Source organism: Mustela nivalis (assembly GCF_964662115.1).
Source record: "Mustela nivalis genome assembly, chromosome: 6".
Lineage (NCBI taxonomy): Eukaryota > Metazoa > Chordata > Mammalia > Carnivora > Mustelidae > Mustela > Mustela nivalis.
This window is the reverse complement of record NC_139025.1, coordinates 35507946-35533696: the sequence shown is the minus strand read 5'-3', so window position 1 is coordinate 35533696 and position 25751 is coordinate 35507946. Positions and strand designations below refer to the sequence as shown.

At 35.6% G+C, this 25751-nt stretch overlaps 1 protein-coding gene and 1 pseudogene across 6 annotated transcripts in view; both read left to right on the top strand.

The window, feature by feature from the left end:
• FUT8 (fucosyltransferase 8) overlaps positions 1-25751 on the top strand; it is a 263883-nt gene that overhangs the window by 21924 nt on the left and 216208 nt on the right. The gene's annotated exons all lie outside the window — the stretch shown is intronic.
• On the top strand, positions 10275-10620 carry LOC309867525 (small ubiquitin-related modifier 1 pseudogene; annotated as a pseudogene). The gene has a single exon. The product of its transcript is annotated as a small ubiquitin-related modifier 1 pseudogene (transcript).

The window sequence follows — 25751 nt, the reverse complement described above, 5'->3', positions numbered from 1 at the left end:
CCACTTCATGGGTAGTGCAGGTACCTTATCATAGATTATTCCCAATTCCTTTCTCCTATCCCTTATAATGTTGCTGTCATTCATTTCATTTATCTATAAGCTGTGATCACTGAATATATTATGCTATTGTTATTTTTAACAAGTTGTTATTTGTTAGATCAAGAATAAAAAATAAGATTTAATTTTATCTTCATTGCTTCTCTAATGCTTTTCATTTTTTAATGTAATCCACATTTTCTGACATTTTGTAATTTGTACAAAATTACAATGCTTTATAATTTTCCTTCCCTCTGAAAAACTTTTTATTTTTATTTTTTATTTATTTTTTAAGTATTTATTTGAGAGAGAGAGAGAGATTAAGAGAGAGAGAGAGTACAAGAGTGGGGATGGGGCAGGGTAGACAGGGAGATGCAGACTCCCTGGTGAGTAGGGACACCAATACAGACTTGATCCCATGACCCTGGGATCATGATATGAGTCAAAAGCAGACACTTAACTGACTGAGCCACCCAGCATCCCTGAAGAATTTTTAAACATTTCTTGCAAGGAAGGTGAGGAGGCCTTCAGTTCCCTCAATTTTTATTTGTCAGATAAAGCCTATATTTCCTTTTCACTTTTGAAGGATAATTGTGATAGGTACAGAATTCTGGATTGGTGGGTTTTCTTTTAACACTTTAAATTTTTCACTCTGCTCACTTTGCTTGCATGGTTCTGAAGAGAAAGTTTGACAGAATTCTTATTTTTCTCCTGTCTAGGTAAGCTTTTTTCTTCTGGATTCTGTCCAGATTTTCTTATCTGTTTTGCTGCAGTTTTACTATGATATGCCTAGGTGTACATATTATAGTATTTATCCTGTGTAGTATGTTCTGAGCTTCATGAATCTGGTTTATTGTTTATCATCTCTGTTACATTGTTGTTGATTTGTTACATTTCCTTTTGATTTTTTTTCTTACTCATAACTGTGCTAACAATACCCATCTATTCTTGCATGTTGTTTGCTTTTTCCATTAGTGCCCTTAGTGTATTTATCATAGCTATTTTTAAACTCAGTGATAATTCTAAAACCTTTGTTATACCTGAGTCTGGTTTTGAGGCTTGCTTTGTGTCTTCAGATCATAGTTTTTGCCTTTACAATACTTTGTAATTTTTTGTCGGTAGCCAGACACGTTATATTAGGTAAAACAAAGTGAAATGATTAGGCCTTTAGAATGAGGTTTTATGTATATTTGATCAGGAGTTAGGCTGTTTACTATATTCCATAGCAGTGGTGTCAGAGGCTAAAATTAGTAGTGTTTTTGTCTGCCCTGTTGGTTTTGGGTTTTGTAGAGAATCCTTTAATAGAGTCTGAGGCTTGCAGTTCTTTTACATACATACATGCATATGTATACATATACATATATACATTTATACATATACACACACACACATATATATATATATATATATATATATATATATATATATATATATTTGAGAGAGAGAGAGCATCAACGGGGGAGGGGCAGAGGGAGAAGAAGAGGGAGAAACAGATTCCCTACTGAGCAGGCAGCCTAATTCGGGCTCTATCCTAGGATCCTGAGACCCTGACCTGAACCAAGGCAGCTGCTTAACTGACTGGGCCAGGTTGCCCCTACAATCAAGAAGTGGTTGTTTAACTGACTGAGGCATCCTTGTGCCCCATAGTTATTTTATTAGAATGATGTGATGTGGTATATTTGGTCCCAGTGTTTTAGTGAGCCTGCTTTGGTTATCTCTTACCCCATGTTGAAGGATGGAGGGGTTGGAATTGGATATTTACTTTTCCCCAGGTTGGTTAGATTCTATAAAATCTTGGTTGGTTAGACTCTATAAAATTCTAGTTTCTTAAGCTTTATTAAATAGTTTTTGTTTGTTTGTTTGTTTCCAGACAGTCCTTTTAAAGAATAACAGAGCATTCTGGGCATATTTCAAGATGGTTACTTTTCCCCTCCCCCTTCTGGAAATAAGATTTTTTTTCTCAGACTCTCCCAGTGAGAACCTGATAGGGTTCTTGGAGGTAAAAAGTCAGGAATGCATGGGGACCTTTCAAAGACTGGATTTCCTCTCCATTTTTCACTCCAAGCTAGTTGACACAGAGCCTCCATCAAATTGTCAATTATTGTTAAAGTATTCCTATTGATCCTGGCTCCAGCTAAGGGCTTATTATGTTCCTAGGCTTCTGCAGCTCCCACACTGTGATTTTCTGTATCTGCCTGTCTGTGTCTCTGGTTTTCAGGGTAACAGTTTGCCCTCTGAGTTCAATTCTCTGATGGATCTAAGAAGAATTGTTGATTTTCAACTCCCCCCACCCCCACAAAGTCTGTCTTTCTTTCTTTCTTTCTTTCTTTCTTTCTTTAATGAGAACAGGAGTGATGAATTATAAGCTCTTTACATGTTGGATATGATTGAAGATTAATTTTGACTCTTTTTGGCAATTTTGTAATGGTGACTTGGTATGATATCCTTTGTCTGACAGTATTTTGGAATTTGATTTCCTTCTGGCATTCGGTTTGCACAGTTTGAGGTAATGTATTCTAATTTGCAGGAATGAGTATAGAACTTTTTCAGAGGGAAATTGATCTTAGGACTGACTCTTGTTATTGGTGAAATGACTCATTCTTAGCCCAGTTACTATTCTTCTGTTTGCAAGTGTAGTTTGGGGCCACTGGCAACCTTTCCTTTGTTTCCTATGTTAAATAGTCAGAGTTTCATTTTTATACTTTTGAACCATACAAAAAATATTTTTACAGACTTTTTGGGTGTAGGATCTTGTCAAGTTTCAGTAATTTGTACTTATGGTAACTCTACTGATGATTCTGGGAATGGTTATTAAAACATTGTGCTGGGGCTCCTGGGTGGCTCAGTTGGTTAAGCACCAGCCTTCAGCTCAGGTCATGATCTCAGAGTCTTGCGATGGAGTGCCCCATCAGGTTCCCTGCTCAGCAGGGGGCCTCTTTCTCCCTCTCCCTCTGCTGTGCTCCCCCCTGCTTGTGCTTTCTGTCTCTGTCTCCCTCTCTCTGTCAAATAAATAAAATCTTTAAAAAAATTACAAAAACAAGAAAGCAACAAAACAAAAAGCTTGTGCTGATACTTTGGATTTATGAAATTAATTGGATGGCTCATTCAGACTGGATGTCTTAATTTAATTGGTACATTGTTCACTAATTATTTTTATGAGTAGAGAATAGAGTAATAGTGTTAATCCTTACATTTTCTGTGATGTGGTAAAAAAACAACAAACCTTAATGTACATCATGAATTTAGTGCTTAGATATCTTGACTTCAGTATCTTCAATATCTTGGTGGAAGTATGAAAAGAGAAATTGGTGTATATTGTATGTTAAATGTTTATTTTCTTTTAAAAAACATTACATTAAAAAAATCACTATGTTACAGGTAATTCAGTCAACTGTTTTATTAAAATAAGAGAATCATCCTTTATCCCGTAGTTTAACATGACAATAGCTACCATGTGTGAATATATGGTTCTTTTAGTTCTTTTTCATATATAGATTTTTTAAACATAGCTTTGATAATAATTTCTCTTTAAATTTGTGTTTTTTGTAGTTAGTGTGTTTTCTCATTCTGTATTATTTTGTTTTTAATAGTATATTTTTTCATAGAGTGACATACTGTTGTTAGGTTGGTCAGACTGACAGTTTATTCTGTTATCACTGTGATGAACTGTGTATGCATTTAGCTTTTCCATTTCTTTTGATTTAGCTTAAAATTTTCAAAAAAATTTTATTTATTTATTTATTTATTTATTTTAATTAGGTAGACTCTGTGCCCAGTGCGAGGCTTGAACTTACCATCTTGAGATCAAGAGTTGAATGCTCTAATGACTGAGTCAGCCAGGCATCCTCTAATTTAGCTTTTGTATGTTTGTGCCATTTCCTCGCCTGGATTTTCACAAGTTTCAGTCTCTCTTTCTTTATCTTTCTTTTAAGGAATATTTTATGTTTTCTCCCCCAGTGCTAATTAACTTCTATTGCACCTTGAATATCTTTGTTTTCTTACACGATTAGAAAACAGTTCTTTAGGACTTAAATTGCCATAGTGATTCCCATTGTTCTCTTCTAAAAATTGAAATTTTGTAACTAGGTGATAAAAATGTCAAGATGTGTCAGACTTGGTATTCTGGACTCTCATACTTAGGTTGTAAGTAATCTGTAGTTAAGTAATTTAATATTTTATGTTGTACTTAAAAATTGAAGTTTTCCTCACTGGCTTTATATTTGTGGGTTTAATTTGATGTCTTTGTTAGGATTCCTTATTAGATTTCTCTGCGTTCTTCTGACTTTTCTTCTCCTGTCACTTGTGTTTAGGCCTGAACTGGGTCTAGCCTTTTGAGTGGAAAGTCAGTAGTGATAGAAACTTCTAGAAACAGTTAGTTAGTCTGATGATCCTGAACCTACTTCCTCACCCATAAAAGCTATCAAAAGATTGTCTAGGACCTTCTATACTGCATATTCTCTTCTGACTTTCCAAGTTGACATTTGATAAAGTATTTAGCTTTTTTTTACTCTTGTTATCTTCAAGGTATTTTACCATGATTTAAAAAAAAAAAAATCATGTTTCTACTGAGACATAGGTGAACCCAAGGGAAGGTAAAGAACATGCAGAATTGTTGAGTTCATTTCATTTAAAAGCAGTAAAATTCCATAATTGGAATTTGTTCTTATTCTTTGCAATTTTTTGGGGGAAGATATGATTTAAATATATATATATATATATATATCACTTAGGAATATCTGTATTGGTTGGCATTTAAAGTGATGTATACAAGGATGTTCATCATATGTCTTTTCTGTCCTTATTCCTTTTTTCTCCTCGTCTTGATTTCTTGCCCTTTCTCCAACAAATTTAATGAACAGCTGCTGTAATTTTGGACACAAAATGATTAAGACCCTGCCTCTAGAAAGCTGATAATTTTGTAGGTGAGCTGGAAATATATGTCAATAGTTGCCATATAGGAAGTCCCCTAATTTCCTATATAATAATATGTTTCCCAAAATGTGTTTGAAAATAAATATTCACATGGCAGAGAGTTAGGAGGTGTTTGGGTATTTCTATGGGGAGTTACTCCATGAGGCCAAAGTGTGTCATTATAAAACATCTAATTTTAGGGTGAATTTAGTTGGTTGGCTGGGTGGCTCAGTTATTTAAGTATCCAGCTTTTGGTCTCAGCTCAGGTCTTGATCTCAGGGTCTTGAGTTTAAGCCCAGGGTGGAGCCTACATAAAACAAAAACAAAACCAAAAATGTCTAATTCTTTTTCCTGGGCATGTTGTCTCTCTTGGGACTAGGAATCCTATTTGGTGTACAGCATCAGATGTGTCTGAGTGGGATTGCTCGCTGTGCCTGAGCTAAGCGAATGAATCTTGGCCCAACCTCCTTGTAGAGAGAGGTGCAGCCTCTGGGATTTGAGCTCTGTTCCTGGGATGGTAGCCATATGAAGCTGGGGGAAAATGATCCCTCTCACCCTACTGTGACAGTATGAGCTGGGTACTTAAAGCATGTCTCCCATTCATATATTTGATTATCCGGGGTATCTTTTTGCAACCCAGCAATACCTATAGCTCTGCACTGTCCCAAGGGAGAATCACGGACTTTTGGAGATAGGCCTGGGAAGGAGTAGGCCAGACAAGAGGACACCTATTCTGCAGGACTTTAGAGTGACAGCTTCAGTCACTCCTTAGTCCTTAGCTGTCCCAACTTTTATGTATATGTGGCCAAGGCTTTGTCTGTAGAAGGACTGGGAAATGAGGTAGGAAGAGTTAATTTTTTTTTCCACCGTAGGCCAGGATAATAACAAATGTTTACCTCAACTTCAGGAAGGCCTGGCTTCATACTTCTTCCACTCCTTGGCATTGTGAGCTACCAGAGCTTCATGCAATAACCACGATCATTAATAAGATGATGTCTAAGAGACTGAATTTGGTGTCCTAAAGGTAGTTTAAGGCTATTAGTCTATAATGTGTGAAATGTGTTGAGTTGTGTGAAATTTAGTCCTGGTTTGCTTAGTGTGGTAAATATAATTGGCATATTTGTAAAATTCAGTAGTGGTACACAGGGAGGAATAATAAATTGTGCCTAGAAGGTAATGAGAAGGTTTACAGAGGGGATACTCAGACTCTTTAGTAAATGGGTGGCTTTGAAAGTAGATTTAATAGTGGAAATTCCTTCCTGAAAATACTGATATCTTAAGACCTCACTCAAATCAGATAGGACTGTGGTCCAGAATACATTATTTGTCTTGAATTTCTGTATACCTTAATTCTTTATACACAAAATACAGTAGCTTCTAAGCTGCCTTTAGTAAATTTTCATTGTTAGATGATTAAATGTTTTTTTAAGTAGAATCAGTTGCTCTATTTTAAACTTTTGATTCAGATACTGTGCTGAATGGCTGAGGCAGCCACAACATATGACATTAAGTCTTAAGAGGCAAAAGTCCAGAGGAAAGACAGAAATCTCTGTAACTGTGACAAGTGGGGAATTGTGCTCTTAAAAAATGTGCTTTGTGAGAGTAGGGAGGGAGTGGAGAATGAGAGAGTTGGAGAATGGTGCTGGATGGAGATGACAGTTGAGTTGAAAGCAGAGATACTTTTAAAGCTAACCTTCCAGTACCTGGTCTCTAAGTTTCCTTTAACCCTAGACTTAATTGGTTAAGTTATAATCTTCCATAGCATTTAGTTACATATGTGTACAAGTTAGAATTACTACTCTTAATAAGGACTCTCAGATTTTGCATGATTCAGGATCAATAAAGCAAAATTATATTTTCCTTGGTATATTATATTTACTCGTAATACTAATAAATACTACTATACTACCACTACTGCTCCTGTAACTACTTCTATCATCACTATTATTACTGTTATTAGTACAGTGTTCTAATGCTATTAACCCTTGTCCTCTTCCTTCCACTCCTAATACTACTGAATAATGCTTATTTTACTAGGAACCACTTTTAAGTTCTTTTTTTTTTCAATTATTTTTTAATAGTAGTCACTATTACTGTCTGACATGGGGCTTAAACTCACAACCCTGGGATTGAGAGTCACATGCTCTACTGATGGAACCAGCCAGCCACACCTATAGTTTTTTCTTTTTAAGTTCTTTATAGTTTTAAGATGGGAGAGTATATCAATTTTTAGAAGGCTTTTCAAGATTGATTAAAAAAAGTGATTATTTCACAGAAACTTAATAAAATTATCTGCATTTTCAAAGAAGTCTTCTGATAATTCAAGTTCTAGTTATGAGGGGTTATCCTATGTTTTTCTTTTTTTTTTTGATAAGTATAATTATATGTATAGTAATATGATTGAGTTCTTATGATTAAATTTATTTCAAATAAAAATTAATCCTAAATATAAAGGTTTTCCTACTGAAGTATATACTTTATTTTGTTACTCTTTATATATATATATATATATATATATATATATATATATATATTTTTTTTTTTTTTTTTTTTTTACTTTTAGGTCAATCAGGTGTTTGTTTTAGAATTTCTCCAGAGATCATAAGCTATGTAATAAGGCAGATGTGGACCGATTCTTGGATACTAGCTGTGCTTGGGTAGTTAATTTTAGATACTAAATTTCTACATCTATAAAATGTAGATAAATAATAAGTGCAAAGTCTTTAACACAGTGCCTGGCATGAAGTAATGTCTCAATAAATGTTAACTATCATTATTAACTGAGTTAGGAATTAGGTCTCTGACCTTAAATGTGGACCTTGGAGACTAGGAATACCTTGGGACCACCTTGAGCCCCTATATGGAGAAGACTACCTATAAGATGACCTATTCTGGGTATGCCTTTCTGACCTGAAACTAATCAGGTGCCTATGCACTTTGCTGAAAAATGTTTAAAGAACTCTAATATTGCAAAGACAGTGTACAGAAGAAACTCTAAATTTTGTCATAGGATGAGGCTACAGGATAACTAGATATCACTATGATATAAACATAATCACAGAGCAAGAGTTGATGAGAGAACCTTTTTTACACCCCCTGGTCTGGGTAAGTTTGGTTTGGGATAAGATAGAGAAATCTGAGCTATAGAGCCAGTCATGCCAAACAGTAGGGAGAAGTGTCCTTTTTTTTTTTTTTTTTTAAAGTTCCAGATTAAAAAAAAAGCACCTTGTTTTAGATGTTATCAGGCATCAGAGGTAGCTGACAAAGGCAGCAGAAAAGTTAGAGACAAATGTAGCTAAATCTAAGTTCTATCTCCTTTAATCTTAGTTAGAGGACCAGGTCTATAAAATGTTGAGAACCCTGTAAAGGAACTGCATGAAGGGCAAATGCTTGAGAGCTCTGATTTTTTTCCTTGTCTTTCCTTTTGGACAGCGGAGGTTAGAAGTACATTCACAATCACAGAAACCTTTGTATATATGGTTATTGTTCTGGAAAGAGACATTCTGTCTTCCACTCCAGATGGTTATCTTAGATACTTAGGTTTTTAGAACAGTAATGTCACTGTGGTTTAGGTCCTGAGTTAGTAACTTGAGGAATTTTGATACAGGCCACTGAAGAATAAAAGATAAATCTCATTTTAAAAAATGTTATTTACTGTGCCATCAGGTAGTAATGACTTGTAATATGGAAACATTCTTAAAAATCCTAGGAGGGGGGCACCTGGGTGGCTCAGTGGGTTAAAGCCTCTGCCTTCAGCTCAGGTCATGATTCTAGGGTCCTGGGATCTAGCCCCACATTAGGCTCTCTGCTCAGCGGGGAGCCTGCTTCCCCCTCTCTCTCTCTGTCTGCCTCTCTGCCTACTGCCTACTTGTGATCTCTCTCTGTCAAATAAATAAATACAATCTTAAAAAAAAAATCCTAGGAGAGTTGTACTTTCATGATAGTTTAGTTTATTATGTGCCTTTGCATTTTGGGGGTTTAAAAAAAGTGCTACATGGGGAGGGGATGGCTTAAAAACAAATTGGGTTCTTTTACACACCAATAAGTTGACAGTTTGACTCATTGTAAATGAAAGTGGAATTACTATTATTTATTTATTTTTTAATTAGGCAGGCTCCACACCCGAAGTGGGGTTTGAACTCCACGACCTGGAGATCAAGAGTCACATGCTCTACTGACTGAGCCAGCCATATGCCCCCAAAGTAGAATTTTTAATTGGTTTAATTCTAGATTCTAGAGGATGTTTTACAAAACACCTGGTCTGCCAGTCAGTAAGTTGGTACTTTTCATATGTATTGTTAAATTAAAAACTGGAATTTGTTGAGTGATAGTATTATACATGACACTTTACCAAAGATTCATTGACAGCCTCATATATAAACTCTTCCTGATCACTCAATCTAAAATATCTATTTTTTTATTGTATCATCTTACTTATGACACTATTATGTATGTGTGTACACACATGTTTGTATTTGTTTATTGACTGTTTTCTTATCAGAATGAAATTCCATGAGTTCTTTTTCTTTTGTCATCAAAACATTTATTAAATGCTTAACTGCATGTGACCTGAGCTGTGACTAGGCTTGTTAAAGATTTGATGGCCTGACTAAAATCAGGAAAACTGTTGCCTCCTTTTCATGTTCACAGAGCAGCTTCTGCTCTGTGGGCCAGAGCAGAGTTGGACTAGTCCTGTTTCCTGCAAAGGAGGGGGTACATGTACCAGAGCAGGATTCTGGTACATGGAATGGAGCCAGGGGTCGGGACACTAAGCCAGCCCTTTCTGCCAGCCCTTCAGGAGATATCCTGAGCACCTAAAATAGCAGGTGACACATGGTAGGTGGTCAACAAATACTTGATGAATGGGAGATTTTCTCTTTTCTTTCTTCTCTCTTTCTTTTAGAGGGGAGGAGTGTCAAGGTTCAGATTTGAATAACATATAAGTAACTTTAAGTTATTAATTTTCATAAAGATGATGCTGGGAAAGTATATTTGCATAATAAGGGATACATTTCAACATTTTTAAAATGAAGAATTAAGAACTCATTAGTTTTAAGGCTTGCCAGTATTCATCATTGTAATCTGTTAAAGGAAAATATAAATTGTAATAATTAAATTGAGAATACAAGAGAACTTTTGGTAAAGTGATAATGTTTATAACAAAAATACAAATGAAATTTTTGAAAAGCTTGAATATTATGAAATCTCCAAAAGTTAAAAAGTCAAAGTAGAGTGATGCAGTGCCTGGCAGAAGTACCTCCATCTGCGGTGTTGTGCTCTGGGAAAGAGAGATGGATTTGTAAATCCAGACTGAGATTCTGCCTACCCGAAGCCACTACTGTGCAGAGACCCTGGGTGAAGCCTCCTTCATCATGTCCTCCCAGGAGGCAAAACTGTCAGCTGAGGACTTGGGGTCATATAAGAAGGAAGGAGAATACATTAAACTCACAGTCCTTGGACAGGATAGCATTGAGATTCGCTTCAAAGTGAAAATGACAACACATCTCTAGAAACTCAAAGAATCATGCTGTCAGAGTCAGGCAGTCCCAATGAATTCACTCAGGTTTCTTTTTGAAGGTCAGAGAGTTGCTGATGATCACACTGCAAAAGAACTGGGAATGGAAGAAGTGATTGAAGCTTATCAGGAATGAATGGGGTCATTCAACAATTTAGAGATTCTTTTTGTTTTTTTCTTTACTCTCAATCCTTTTTTATTTTTAAAAATAGTTCTTTTGTAATGCAATGTTAAAAATGGAATTGAAAATCTTTAAAACATCTGGTAATTTGAATTCTAGTGCTTGTTATTCATTATCACTTGTTTTTATTATGCTGAGCTTCAGTGATGAAACCTAAGCCCCCTTCATATTGCCTTCTCCTTTTAAAAAGTTACATGTGTGCACAGAGACACCACCTTTTCCAACATTGCATTCACAGGCAATGTGAGTATTCATGAGTTTCAAGTTGGCCCTGAAATTCTAGCATGTGATTGCTTTATTCCTAGACTATGATTTTCAGTGGGAAATGGAAGTTTTTCAGAGAACTGAACTGTGGAAAAATGACCTTTCTTTAATCTGAAGCTACTTTAAAAATTTGTGGGTCTGGACCAAAAGAAGAGAAGTATCAGGCTGGAGTTGAGATGACAGAGATGGTGAGAGTAATGACTAACTCCAAAGATGGCTTTACTGAGGAGAAAGCATTTTTTTTTTTTTTTTTTTGAGGAGAAAGCATTTTAAGATAAAAGACGTCTTGTCAGAAAATCCAGAAAAGTTCTAATGTAATTAGCAGTTAACAGAGTTACTCATGCAGAAGTGTATATAACAGAACACAGCTTTTTAAAATTTTATTTGTACTTTTTGGCCTGGGATATAGGTTTTAAATGGAAATTGTCTGTACCAGCTTCATTAAAATAAGCAAAGTGTTTATAAAAACCATTAAAAATGGGGGCCTGGGGGCACCTGAGTGGCTCAGTGGGTTAAAGCCTCTGCCTTCGGCTCTGGTTATGATCCCAGGGTCCTGGGATGAAGCCCCACATAAGGGCTCTCTGCTTGGTGGGGAGCCTGCTTTCCCCTCTCTCTCTGCTTGCCTGTCTGCCTACTTGTGATCTCTGTCAAATAAATAAATAAATAATCTTTAAAAAAAACATTAAAAAAAGGATCAAAACAGAATCTCTGAAGTAGACATTTATTTTAGAATCTGAAAGAGAAAAAGAATAAAATTGGGTTGTAAGTAGACTAGGTATTGACAAAGCAGGCAGTCTGAGGCTAAATGTTCTCAGCCAAAACTAGATGTTAGATGGAGGAACCCAGAAGTACTATCTTCAAACTACTTTTGAATTGGACTACATTGGACCTATCATAGACTGTCGTTAAGACTAAGTTTACGTTCAGGGCTATCCCCAGTGCTCAGTGTAGTTCCTGGTAATTAGTATTCTTTGCAAAAATTTTTTCTGGAAAAAGGTGAATTAATCTGTAGGTAGTAAATTGTAGAGAGCGGACTTCAGACATTTTTGGAGGTGTTGCCGTGGGTTTTAGCCATAGCTGCTCCTGTATCATTTTTCTTTGAGTTTCTCTTAACCTTTTAGGGTGAAGGATCAGAATTTGTTCCTTTGGCCCTTGTTGAGAATATGGTTTGGATTATTTTCTGCGTTATTCTTATCTATAGCTGGATTCCCCCCCTCCCTTTTTTTCCATAAAAGGCAGAGGGCAAGCTTCTCTAGTATTTTAAGTTCTGGTAGCTGAAATTTGAGTCTCTCTGACCAGTGTACTAATAGATGGAAAGTCTTATATTTATTTTCTTAGTGAAGTTATTTTAAATAAAATTCCAAAGGGTTTAGTCTATATTAAAGAAATCTGTATTTCTGCTAAAGAAATCTGTATTACTTAGTGATGTAAAGTTATAATGATTGATTGAAGGGATTAGGAATGAGTCATCAATGCTTTTCTCTTTGCTGTTAGTGATTTCAAATTTTTTTTGTGTTGGTAACATTGAAAAATTACTTAATCTTGCTGACATGAAGATATTCAGAGTTGCCTTTGCTTGTATCTTCATGGAATGAAAGAGGTGGATTAAGTTGTCTTTTCTAATGTAAATATGAAAATAATTTAATCTAGATTTTCTTACTAGGCTTTTATTTCACTGAGACCTTTTTTTTTTAACCCCAAAGATACACTCCTCTTATTTTAATACATGTTAAAATTGTATGAGTAAGCTTAAATATGTTAGTATGCCTCCCCTTTGGTCTCAGTAGCGATATTTTAAGTGCTCTTAGCCACATGTGGCTAGTGGTTTTTTTATTGGGCAGTTTAGATATAGAACATTTCCTTCTTGCAGATATGCCTGATACAGACATTTTCTCTTATAGATTTTGATGATCTAGGTAATTACAATTTTTAAGGTAAGATTCTTAATATTTTTGGTAAGACATTTATATTATGAAATTTATTTTATTCTGTTATATCATGGACAGTCCAATAATTTTTGTTATTCTGTTTTAAAATGCCATTTTTTAAAAGATTTTATTTATTTATTTGAGAGAGAGAAAGAGAGAATGAGAGAGAGAGGGAGACCACGAGAGGGGAGAGGTCAGAGGGAGAAGCAGACTCCCAGCCGAGCAGGGAGCCCCATGTGGGACTTGATCCAGGGACTCCAGGATCATGACCTGAGCAGAAGGCATTTGCTTAACCAACTGAGCCACCCAGGCATCCCTAAAATGTCATTTTTATCTAATTTTGAGACTAGCTTGCATTTTGTAATATAATTTAATGGGAAATTTTGATATAGTAACTGGAAATTGCCCTTACAGGTAACACGGAACATTAATCTTGTTAAGTGAAGTAATGAATATAACTGTGAAAATTCTTGTTAAGGCTTTTATGATCAGTATTTTAGGAATGTGGAGCTTTCAAAACAGGCCTTTAGCTCCTAATGTGTTTTGGTTAAACATGATAATGATTTTGTCACTATAATGCTGGGCTTACAGAAGTTGCTGATTAGATGTTAGTTCTTTTAATACATAGATTTCATTTTCTAGTGCATGTTTCCCCAGATTAGATGAACATAAGAATTCCCTGAGGAGGGACACCTGGGTGGCTCACTCAGTTATGTGTCTGCCCTCTGCCTTTGGCTCATATCATGATCCCCGGGTTCTGGGATTGAGCCCAATGTCAGAGCAGGGAGCCTGATCTCCTTGCTTCTCTCTCTCCCTCTGCCTGTCCCCCTGCTTGTGCTTTCTCTCTCTCTGTCAAATAAAGAAATAAAATCTTAAAAAAAAAAAAAAGAATCCTCTGAGGAGTTTTTATTTATTTATTTATTTATTTTTGGAGGAGCTTTTTAAAGATACAGATATCCAAGGCATATATATTATAAACCATCTGTATTAATAAAATCCTTTGTATACATTCCTTAGTTTAAACTCCTTGAGATAGAATTGTTGGCTCCAAAGATTGAATTATTTTTTAGATTTTTGATTCAAAGGAAAAATTTCCTTCAGAAAGTTTGTACCAATTTATCAACTTTTCCTCCATTTTCTCTACACTGGGTATTATTGAATTTTTAATATTTCTCAGTTGATTAAAAGATCTCTTATTTTTGCTTGTATTTCTTTACTTATGAGTGAGAGTCAGCATTTTAAAAAATTTTTCGATAGGCGTTTTTTTCTTCCCTTTTCCTCCGTCCCTCTCTCCCTCCCTCCCTCTCTCTTTCCCTCTTTCTCCCTCCCTCCCTTTCTTTCTCTCTCTCCCGCTTTCTTCCTTCCTCCCTCCCTCTTTCTTTTCTTTCCTTTCCCTCCCTTCGCTTTCTCTTCCCTCTCCTTTTCCTTCCCCTTTCCCCTCCCCTGCCATCTCCCACTCCCTCTGCCTGGTCTCCCAGCCCCTCCCTTCTCTCTCCTCCCCTCCCCTCTCCTCTCTTCTACTCTCCACTCCTTTCCTTTTCTTCAAATTGCCTGTTTTTGATATCTGTTGTTTCACATACCTAAGGTTCTTCATTTTGATCATCTGTACGTTGAATGATAGGGCTAGAAGGCAATTACTAAAAACAAGAATTGGTGTTCAAAAGGGCGGTGTGATTTTAGTTATTGAGCCTAGTACATATTTGTTAAATATTAACAAATACAGAAATGTTAAATCTATCACAGATCTGCAGTATTCTTTGTACATATTTCCATCTGTTCTCTCATAAATTATATCTTTTAGGAATGGTCCTTTTCAGTTTGACAGTGGAGGAATTGGATGTAAAATTTTCTTATGAACAAAGGAAGTATTTTGCTACTATCATTCGGAAAACCAATCATTATGTTTGGTTCTGGTTGTTACTGGAATCAGTCTGAAATAATGCCATTAATAATGCTGTCTAACACAACTATTTATTTTGATTTCTTGCTTATGTATAAACATGATAGAACAGAAATCCCTTAATTATAGGGACCTTTTATCTTTGTGTTGCTTGTGCCACTTAGTATCTGGCCCTGTAAAAGAAAACTCATTTCCAATACTCAAAACACTTCTGAAACCAGATTTGTGGGTTTTCTACACCAAGCAGTTCTTTAATTTTTGGGGAATACCAACCAAATAATTAGCATAGAGCATAGACTCCAGAGGTTAAGGACCCAGTTCCACAAGACTACCCTTAATGTCAGATGTCAGTTGGGTGTAGTGAGTGCCCAGGTTATGCACACTTCTGTCTGACTTGGCTACAAATTGGCGGGATCCCATGACTTCCTCCTCAGATTTGATAATTGGCTATTATGGCTCACAGAACTAGAAACACTTACATTTATCATCTCATTACAAAGGATATAATTAAAGATAATGAAGAACAACAAGATGAAGAGATACATAGGATGAGGTCCAGAAGGATCCTGAGCACACAGAGTAGAGTGTGCCACTCTCCTGGCACATGGATGTGTTTACCAACTTGGACAATCTGTAGGCCCCATAGTTTAGGGACATAATTAGTTATTAAGTCAATGTCTAGCCTCTGTCTCATCCCTGGAGGATAGGGCATGGAGCTGGAAGTTACAAGCTTATGATCTGTGTTTGGTCTTTCTGGTGTACAGATTGAATATTGAATATTCAAATATTCAAATATTGAAGCTATCCGGGAACCTACCAGGAGTACCCTCATTAGAATGAAAGATGTTCTCATTAAGAAGTTCCAAAGGATTTAGGAACTCTATGTAAGGGGTGTGTGTTCATCTGGCCACAGACAACTGCATTCAGTCTGAATGGGGGTCTCACAGAGGGAGTGGAGGTGCTGGCACTGGCAAGAGTCCTTCAGAGTGCCCCGGGGCTCCAGTTTCCATGTTCAGAGGGATTTGACAGCTTATTATCAGACTGAGGTTTCAGGGTTGCAGGAGGATTGTGACTAAGTGACTGGGACAGCACTCCACTAGAAGTCCTCACCCACTTGTCCAACAATACTCACCAAGTCCCTGCTGTAAACTGGTGGAGAGCCTCTTTCTACTTCAGTGTCCCTTGAGTGCCCTCTACTGAAAAAGCTTAGCATAGTGCTCATGTTAAAGGAATAGTTAAAGGAATTTTGTTACCACAAAACATATATTGAAAGATTCCTTCACAGCTGGGATCTCTATGTATGTGTCCATAAGTGATACATACGAATAATACCTAAGTTTGTTTATCCACTTACCTGTTGATGGACAATTTTGGTTCTTCCTAGTTATTAGTTTCTGTAAGTAAAGCTGCCATGAACATTAATATACAAGTTTTTGTATGGACATATATTTTCATTACTCTTAGGTAAATACATAAGTGTGGAATGACTGGATTATATAGTAGGTGTCTGTGTAAATTTTTAGGAAATTTCCAGATTGTTTTCCAATGTGGCTATATGATTTTTTTGTTCTTGCTGGCAGTTTATCTATATCTTATCAATATTTGGTATGGGTTATTCCTTTTAACTTTAGTCATTCTGTTAGGTGTATAGTACTATCTCCTTGTGTTTTAATTTCCACTTCTCTAATGACTAATGATATTGAGTATCATTTTTTGTGTTTATTTACCATTTTTATATTTTTTTTGGGTAAAATGTCTGCTCACATCTTACTTTTTTTTAAAAATTGGGTTTTCTCATTATCAAGTTTTGGATGCTTTTTTCTTTCTTTCTTTCTTTCTTTCTTTTTTTTTTTTTTTTTGAGTTTTGAATGCTTCTTCTATATTTTTGATTCTGTACTTTGCAAAGATTTTTTTCCTGGATTGTGGCTTGTCTTTTCATACTTTTAACAGTATCTTTTGAGGAGTAATAATTTTTAATTTTGATGAAAGCTCAAGCTATCAATTAATTCTTATATCCATCATGTTTTTGTATCTAAGATATTTTTACCTAATGCAAGGTTATAAGGGCTTTCTCCTAGGATAGTTTCTGGAAGTTTTATGGTTTTAGGTTTTTTTGTTTTGGAAATAGATTTTTTTTTTTTTTTAAGATTTATTTATTTTAGAGAGAGCGAAAGAGAGAGAGCGAGAGAGAGAGCGAGCACAAGCAGGGACAGGGGCAGAGGGAGACAAGCAGACTCCCTGCTGATCAGGAAGCCTGACAAGGGACTCAACAACCCCTAGACCCTGAGATCATGACCAGAGCCAAAATCAAGAGTTGGATGCTCAACCCACTGAGCCACCCAGGTTCCCCATGGTCTTAGGTTTTATGATTAGTACTATGATGCATTTTGAATTGTTTTTTATGTAAAGTGAAAATTGGAAAAGTGTTTATTTTTTTGCATAGCGATTTGTTGTCTCTACACTTTCTGTCAAAAATCAGTTGATCATATATGTGTGAGTTTATTTCTGATTTCCTTATTTGTTCCACTGATTTGTCTGTTTCAATGCTACTGGTTGGATTACTGTGGTATTATTAAGAAGTCATGAAACCAAGTTGTGTTGCTCATCTAAGTTTGTTCTTTTTCAGTGGTATTTTGGCTGTTGTGCTGGTTATTCATTTATTGCCTCTCAGTTCCAGATTCACCCTTTATGCTTGTTCAGTGAAAATGGATCTGGCCCTTTTAGTATTTCTCTTTTGCCAGCTTTCACAGTGTTAAGCTTTGTCAATATAGAGTGCTACAGACGCATTCTAAGAGGAAAGAGTTTTGCTTCTTGCTTTTTGTGTGCTTGCTTGATAGGCTCCAGTATCACAATCAGTTTCTCTAGAATCAACCCACATGGCTTCCTTAGTGTATGGTTCTTGCCACATGTGTGACTTCACCAGCACTAAGCTTCTACAGAGCTCAGAGGATAGCAGTAACCCAGCAGCCAGAGACCCAAGGTTAGCTTCTCTTTGTACCTCTCAGTGGGTTTGTAGCAGAATGGCTTCATAGGATACTTCCAGATGAATAGCTTTTCCTAGACCCCTATGAGCAGATTTCTGGCAAGTTGCACAAGGCAGATTTCCAGCAAATTCTGTTGGCATGGCACCAGAACAATTTATCTGTCATTCAGTGACCTAGGACTGTGCCTTCTCCAACACGGTCTGACCTCAGGCCTGGAACGTATAGGGAGTTGGAGGAAGCTCTTGCTTAGGCATGCCTGTCTCAGCCCTAGGAGATATTAGCTGCTCTTATATTCTTTAGTATTTTCTGTGCTTCTCACTAGTTAATTGTTCTTTTTTACCAGCCCCTGTTATAGTTAATGATTCTTTATACTTTTCCTTTTCAAATTTCTGTGTGGCTTCTCTTGCCTGATTCTATCTAGAATGATGCAACCCCTTCTAGGTTTTTTTATATTTCCATGTGAATTTTAGAAGCGGTTTCTAAATGTCTAAAAAAAAAAATAGCCTACTGAGATTTTCACTGAATTTATTCATAAATCTGGGGGAATTACACTGGGATCTATAGATAAATTTGGGGAGAATTGGCCTCAGTTGTATTGGGTTTTTGATTCATGAATAAAGTATCACCTTTTATTTAGATTTTCAGGTTTTTTTTTTTTAAGATTTCATTTATTTGTTGATTTATTAGAGAGAGTGTACATGCATGGGGGGACAAGCAGAGGGGGAGCAAGAGGGAAAGAATCTTTGTTGTTGTTAAAGATTTTATTTATTTGTCAGAGAGAGAGTGTGTGTACAAGCACGGGGAGTGGCAGGCAGAAGGAGAAGCAGGCTCCCTGCCCTGCAAGGAGCCCAGTGGGGAAATCTGTCCCAGGACCCTGGGATCATGACCCAAGCTGAAGGCAAATGCTTAACTGACTGAGCCACCCAGGTATCTTGAGGGAAAGAATCTTAAGCAGACTCCACGCTAATCTTGGATCCTGTTGTGAGCTTGATCTTGTGACCCTGAGCTGAAACCAACAGTTGGGACATTCAACCAACTGAGCTACCCAGTTGCCTCTAGAATTTCAATCTCTTTTAGCAATGTTTCATGGTTTTTTTTATACAGCTCTTTTCCAGATTATCCCTAAATGTGTTATATTTTTTATGCTCTTATAAATAGCATTCTTTTTAAATTCCACTTTCCAGTTTTTCATTGCTAATATATAAAAATGCAGTTGATTTTTATGGCTTTAACCTTGCTAAATTTATTTTTTTAGTTCTAATAGTTTTTTTGTTTGTTTGGTAGATTCCATCAGATTTTCTACATAGTCATTTCTAATGTGAATTAAGAGAGTTTTACTCCTTTCATTCCAATTTGTGTTCCTCTTATTTCTTTTTCTTGCTTGACCTCATTGGTTAGACTCTCTGATATAATGTTGAAGAGAAATGGTGACAGGACATTCTAGTCTTGCTTCTAATCTTAGCAGGAGAATATCCATTCTTTCATAATTAAGTATGATGTTAATTGTAGATTTTTCACAGATACCCATTATTATTAGTTGATTAAGTTCATTTCTATTCCTAGTTTGCAGAGACTTTTCAAATCAGGAATAGATATTAGATTTTGTCAAAAGGTTTTTTGTGTGTGTCTATTGAGATGAGAGTTACTGTTTATTTATGTTTTAGCTCTAGGTGGTGCAAACATCTGTTGTTATCTATGGTTTTTTTTTTTTTTATTTTTTTATTTTATTTATTTGTCAGAGAGAGAGCAAGCGAGAGCGAGCACAGGCAGACAGAGTGGAAGGCAGAGTCAGAGGGAGAAGCAGGCTCCCTGCGGAGCAAGGAGCCCGATGTGGGACTCGATCCCAGGACGCTGGGATCATGACCTGAGCCGAAGGCAGCTGCTTAACCAACTGAGCCACCCAGGCGTCCCGTTATCTATGGTTTTGTTAGTACTTTTTTTTTCCTCCAAAAATGACCTTCTTCCCTAAAAAAAGCCAATTAATCTGCATCTATAATACCTGGGTTTTAAAAATATTTTATGTGCAATATCATCTCTAATTGGTTAAAATATAAATTACAATAATGCTAATGGAGTCTAATTATTGAGCTGTGATGTAAAAAAAAAAAAAAAAAACAAAACCAGAAAAGTCTGAGAAGCAGCCCTAAAATACATACCTACTAAAGAAATTTTGTGAGTACAATTGTTTTAACCCTAAATTTATATTTAACATTATTGAAGGGAAACAGCTATAGGATACAGATACATAAGGGTCTTTGGTAAGTGTTTAAGAAGAAGTGAAAACAATAGATGGATTACAAGAAGAAAAACTTAAAGCATAGAGGCTTACTTAAAGATTGAAAAAAGCAAATAAGTAGACCTAACAGAACACAAAGGGCTCAGAAATGCAATTGTTTCTTATAGATAATAATTGGAGTTAAGGCAATGTAGCTGGTGACTTTGGTGAAGTGGAAAGGATTGCCCTGGGATAATTGGGTTTAAATCCTGTATTTTCCACTTGCTAACTCAGTAAGTTTCTTAAACTAAGTTTCTAATTTCTCATCTGTAGAAGGAACATAAAAATATTTATCCCAAGGGTTGTAATGAAGATTAAATAGAATCAGTTACATAAAAGTATATAGCAGTATAGTTAGGTGCTTAATAGTTTGTCTTTGTCTTTATTATTTTTTTAAATGACCAATAGAAGCATTACTTTTCTGTTGCCTATTTCCCTGGTGATTATATGTAAACACAGAAGTAGGGCCCACAGTTAGCTTGAAACCCATCAAGAAAATAAAAACTGAAACGAGTTTCTGCTGTGTTGACCTCCTAGAACTTCTCATACTTTGAAAGAAAATTAATCAGAGCACTGTGAGCATAAGATTATATTAGAAGATGTTCTGAAGGAGAGTTCTAATTTGAGGAAGGATGGCAGAATTTATAGGGTATTAGCAGGAGGGGTTAGACATAGTTCAATTAGTTTGGGGGAATAGTTGGTCAAGGATGACTCTCAGAGAATTGATCTTGTAGATTAGTAGCTGTTGGGCAGATTTTTTTCAAGAAGTTTGAGGAGAAGCAGCTGTGGGGGTCAAAGACATGAGAGAATCAGTGCAAAGTTGTCGGGCTTTTAGTGTCTGCACAGTAGGTTTTTCTATCATTGGCTCTTCCAGTCTTCTTTCCCTGCACCCCCACGACTAGTATAAGGGCCCTTTATCTTTGTCATGATTTTAGACCCTTGATTTTAGACCCTTTCTAGCTCTTGGTCTCAGAGGTATTATCTTTAAGAAACTATAAAGAACAAGGAATTAAGTATTTTGTAGAACTAGAAAGTTCCCTTAGTCTTTGCTTCCAGCCTTCTTTGTGTTGTGTTTTGGATTACATTATGTAGATGTTCTGCAGTAGAGAAAATGGTAATGTATGATAACAAAAAGCTTCACCAAATGGCTGGAAGGGAGATTGAAGTAGGATTTTGCAGCAGCTATTTTAGATGATGACACAGCTTAAACTTAAATTGCAATTGATTTTTTCTTTTTATTTTGCCTTATCTTTCTGTGATGATTCTAGTAGAAGTCAAATGAAATTATTTTTGATAGCTGGGTTTGTGAACATTGGTATTTGCATCTAACCTTCCAAAGCCTACCTGTGCTTTCAGAAAGCTCCGCTTGTGACTAAATGGATCATCTCTTTCCTTGTATCTATTTAATGCATTACTGGTTTCTGGCAGCTGGTACTTAACATTGTTCATTCCTGAGTTTGGTGCTTTAGGTGATTTCTTTGCCTTTATGAGGTACTTTCTGACTATAGGTGAATCCATTCTACTGTAAATATAATCTGTGCTTTGGAATTAAATTATCCTTGTCCTCTTTGAATACTAAGTCCTTTTATTATCTGATAAGTTTGCCTCTCGCTTTGTGGCTTCCTGTGTTCCTTTTGTAATGCTTACTTAGCTTTTAATTTAAATACAAGGTTGCCTTAGTTAGCATCCAAGGAAGACTTTAACCTATTCAAACATTCAGAAAGTATGAATATTTGGCCACCATATTTAGGATTATTGTGACATTTCGTTCTAATTTTTCAGAATATAGAAGAGGAGGCAAATTTATTATTTTTTTTTCCTAATCAAGCTTACCATAGGCCTGTACTTTTCAAAATAGCTTGAGTGGGAAAAAAATATATGAAGAATGGCATATCTGCTATTTCTACATGGATGTACTTACCATAACTGTAAAAAATAAATTTTTATTTACTGTGAACCTCTCAAGGTAAATGTGTCAGATATAATCAATATTTTAGTATTGTCATGTATAGTTAAGCACTTTCCCGTAAATTATGAGAAAGTTAAGTTTTTTTGTTTGCAAAATATCAAAATATTTCCATAATGTGGCTTTCTTTTTTTGATAGAGGAAGTTAAAGATAAGATTTATCTACAACTAAATAGTAAGTCACCAGTGAGAATCTTTTCTACCTCATGTATTACTGTGCTTCTTATATCTCATTCTCCTCCATTTGTAACATTTGGTGATATGATACCAATGTCACTATCTTAGCTTTCTTTAATTTTCTGAGAAGTATCATTTATAGCCTTTATATCTTTTCATCTTAGGAACTCTGGAAGTCTTCATCCTTTATTTCTTCTAAAGAAAATAGCTTCATTTGCTCTTTAGAAAAAATATTTTATTTATTTGAGAGAGAGAGATAGAGAGAGTACAAGCAGGAGGGGGACTGGGAGAAGCAAACTCCCTGCCAAGCAGGGAGCCCAGTATGGGGCTCTGTCCCAGGACCCTGAGATCATGACCTGAGCCTAAGGCAGACACTTAAAGACTAAGCCACCCAAGTGCCCCGAATCTGCACTCCTTTACCAAGCTCTCCCTATTTCCCACACCACCCAGTCCCAGACACTTCTACCCTCTGTTAATATGAGTTGGATTTATTTATTTATTTATTTATTTATTTATTTTTTGGTAGATTCTATATGTAAGTGAAAGCATACAGTATTTTCTCTGTCTGGCTTATTTCACTTAGTATAATACTCTTAAGATTTATTCATATTGTTGGAATGCAGAATTTCTGTTTCTCATGGCTGAATAATATTGCATATATATACATATATGTATTATACATACACAAACACATACATATATACATATACACCCCACATAATATATCTATTCATCTGTGGATGGATACTTAGGTTGTTTCCATATCTCAGCTATTGTGAATAATATTGCAGTGAACCTGGGAGTGTCCTGATCTTGTTTCTATTCTCTTAGGGTGTATACTGAGAAGAGGGATGTCTAGATCATTTGGGTAATTCTGTTTTTGATATTTTGAGGAAAGCTCCATACGTTCTCCAAAGTATGCTGAATCAGTTTACATTGCTACCAGCGGTGAACAGGGGTTCCCTTTTGTTCAAACCCTCACCAACACTTGTTAATTACATTTCTTTTTCTGTGATAGCCATTCTATCAGGTGTGAGGTTATATCTCATAGTTTTGATTTGCAAAACTGTATATTTGGTGATATCTAGTAATGCTGAGCCACCTTTTCACATACCTAATAGCCATTTATAGATCTTCTATGGAAAAATGTCAGTTTTTAAATCAGATTTATGTATCAATTGATTAATTGCTATTCAGATAGTATGAGTTCTTTGTATATTTTGGGTATTAAGCCCTTATCAAGTATATGGTTTGAAAACATTTTGTCCCATTCTGTAGGTTTTCTCTTCATTTTATTGATGATATCCCTTGGTGTGCAGAAGCTTTTTTTTTTCTTTCTTTCTTTAAAATGGAGGTATTATTGGAGGTATTATTGAAGCACAGTGGGGCAGAAAGAGCTGCTACTGTTCTCGGCTGCCCAAAAGCTTTTTAGTTTGATATTGTCCCATTTGTTTGTTGTGTTTTCATCCCCTTTACTTTTTGTGTTTTGAAATTGAAAAAAAATCATTGAAGATTGATATCAAAGAGCTTAACCCCTTATGTTAACTTCTAGAAGTTTTATCATTTCAGGTCATTTTGAGTTGATTTTTGTCTGTGTTGTAAGATAGGGGCCCAGTTTCATTCTTTTGATTGTGGTTGTCCAGTTTTCCCAGCACCGTTTCTTGAAGAGACTATCCTTTTCCCATTGTATATTCTTGGCTTGAAAAATATTAATTGGCCATATAATGAGGGTTTATTAACCATATATGCATGAGTTTATTTCTGAGCTCTCCGTTTTGTTTCATTGATTTGTATATCTGTTTTAATGCCAGTGTTGTTTACTCTAGCTTTATAGTGTACTTTAAAATTAGGAAGTGTGAGGCCTCTAGCTTTGGTCTCTCTCAAGATTCCTATGGCTATTTGGGGGCTTTTGTGGTTGATTACAAATTTTAGGATTATTGGTTTTAGTTCTGAGAAAATGACATTGGAATTTTGAAAGAGATTACATTGAATTTGTACATTGTCTTAGGGTGTTTGGACATTTTAACAATATTCTTCTAATCTGTGAGCACAGATTTATTTGTGATTTCCATTTATTTGTGTCTTTTTCAGTTTCTTTCATCAGTGTCTTATAGTTTTCATGCACAAATCTTTTACTTTGCTAAATTTATTCCTAAGTATTTTTTTTTCTTTTATGTAGTTGCGAATGGGGTTTTCTTAATTATTCTTTCTGCTAGTTTGTTGTTAGTATATATAAACGCAACTTGTTTATAACAACTTGTTGTTGTTAGTATATATAAACATAACTGATATTTGTATATTGATTTTGTATCATGCATCTTTGCTGAATTCGTTGATTGGTTCTAACAGCTTTTTGGTGGAGTCTTAGTATTTTCTGTATATAATATGTCATCTGCAAATAGTAAGTTTTACTAACTCCTTTCCAATTTGGAATTATTTCTTTTTCTTGCCTAATGCCTCTGGCTAGGATTTCCAGTACTGTGTGAAATGAAAGTGGTGAGAGTGAGCATCCTTGTTTTGTTCCTGATCTTAGAGGGAAAACTTTCAGCTTTTTACTGTTGAGGATGACATTAGTTGTGGGCTTGTCATATGTGACCTTTATTATGTTGAGGTTTTTGTTGAGAATTCTTAATCATGAAAGAATGTTGAATTTCATTAAATGTTTTCTTCATCTTTAGAAATGATAATTTGATTTTTGGGGGGTAGGGTGGGGTGGAGAGGGGTAGAGGGAGAGAGAGAATCTAGTGTAAGAGCTTGGTGTGGGCTTGATCTCACAACCCTGAGATCATAACCTTAGCCAAAATCAAGAGTTGGATGTTTAACTGAGCATCCAAGTGTACTCCTATATGATTTTTATTCTTCATTTTATGTGTGGTATTACATTTACTGATTTGCCTATATTGAACCATCTTTGCATCCCAGGGATAAAACCCTCTTGATCATGGTGTGTGATCCTTTTAATATGTTGTTGAATTCTGTTTACTAATATTTTGTTGAGTATTTTTGCATTCATATTCATCAGGGATATTGTCCAGTAGGTTTCCTTTTTATAGTGTCCTTGTTTAGTTTTGATTATAAGGGTAATGCTGGCTTCATAAAGTGAATTTGGAATTGTTCCCTTCTCTTCAAGTTTTTGGAAGAGTTTGGAAAGGATTGATAATAATTCTTTATTAAATGTTTGGTAGAATTACCAGTGAAGCCATCTGGTCCTGACTTTTTTGTAGGAAGGTTTTTGATTACTGATTAAATCGTCTTACTAGTAATTGGTCTGTTCTCATTTTCTTTTTCTTCATGATTCATCTTTGTAGGTTGGTATATTTCTAGGAATTTGTCCCTTTCTTAGGTTGTCCAATTTGTTGTATGTAATTATATAGTCCCTTATGATCCTTTATATATGTGTGATACCATTTGTAATGTCTCTTCATTCATTTATAATTTTATTTAAGTTCTTTCACATTTTTCTTGGTTAGTCTAGCTAAATGTTGTCTATTTTATCTTTAAAAAAACCAGTTCTTAGTTTCATTATTTTTTCTATTGTCTTTTCAATTTCTGTTTCATTTATTTCCACTCTGATCTGTGGTCTTTCTTTCTTTCCTTTTAACTGACTTTGGGTT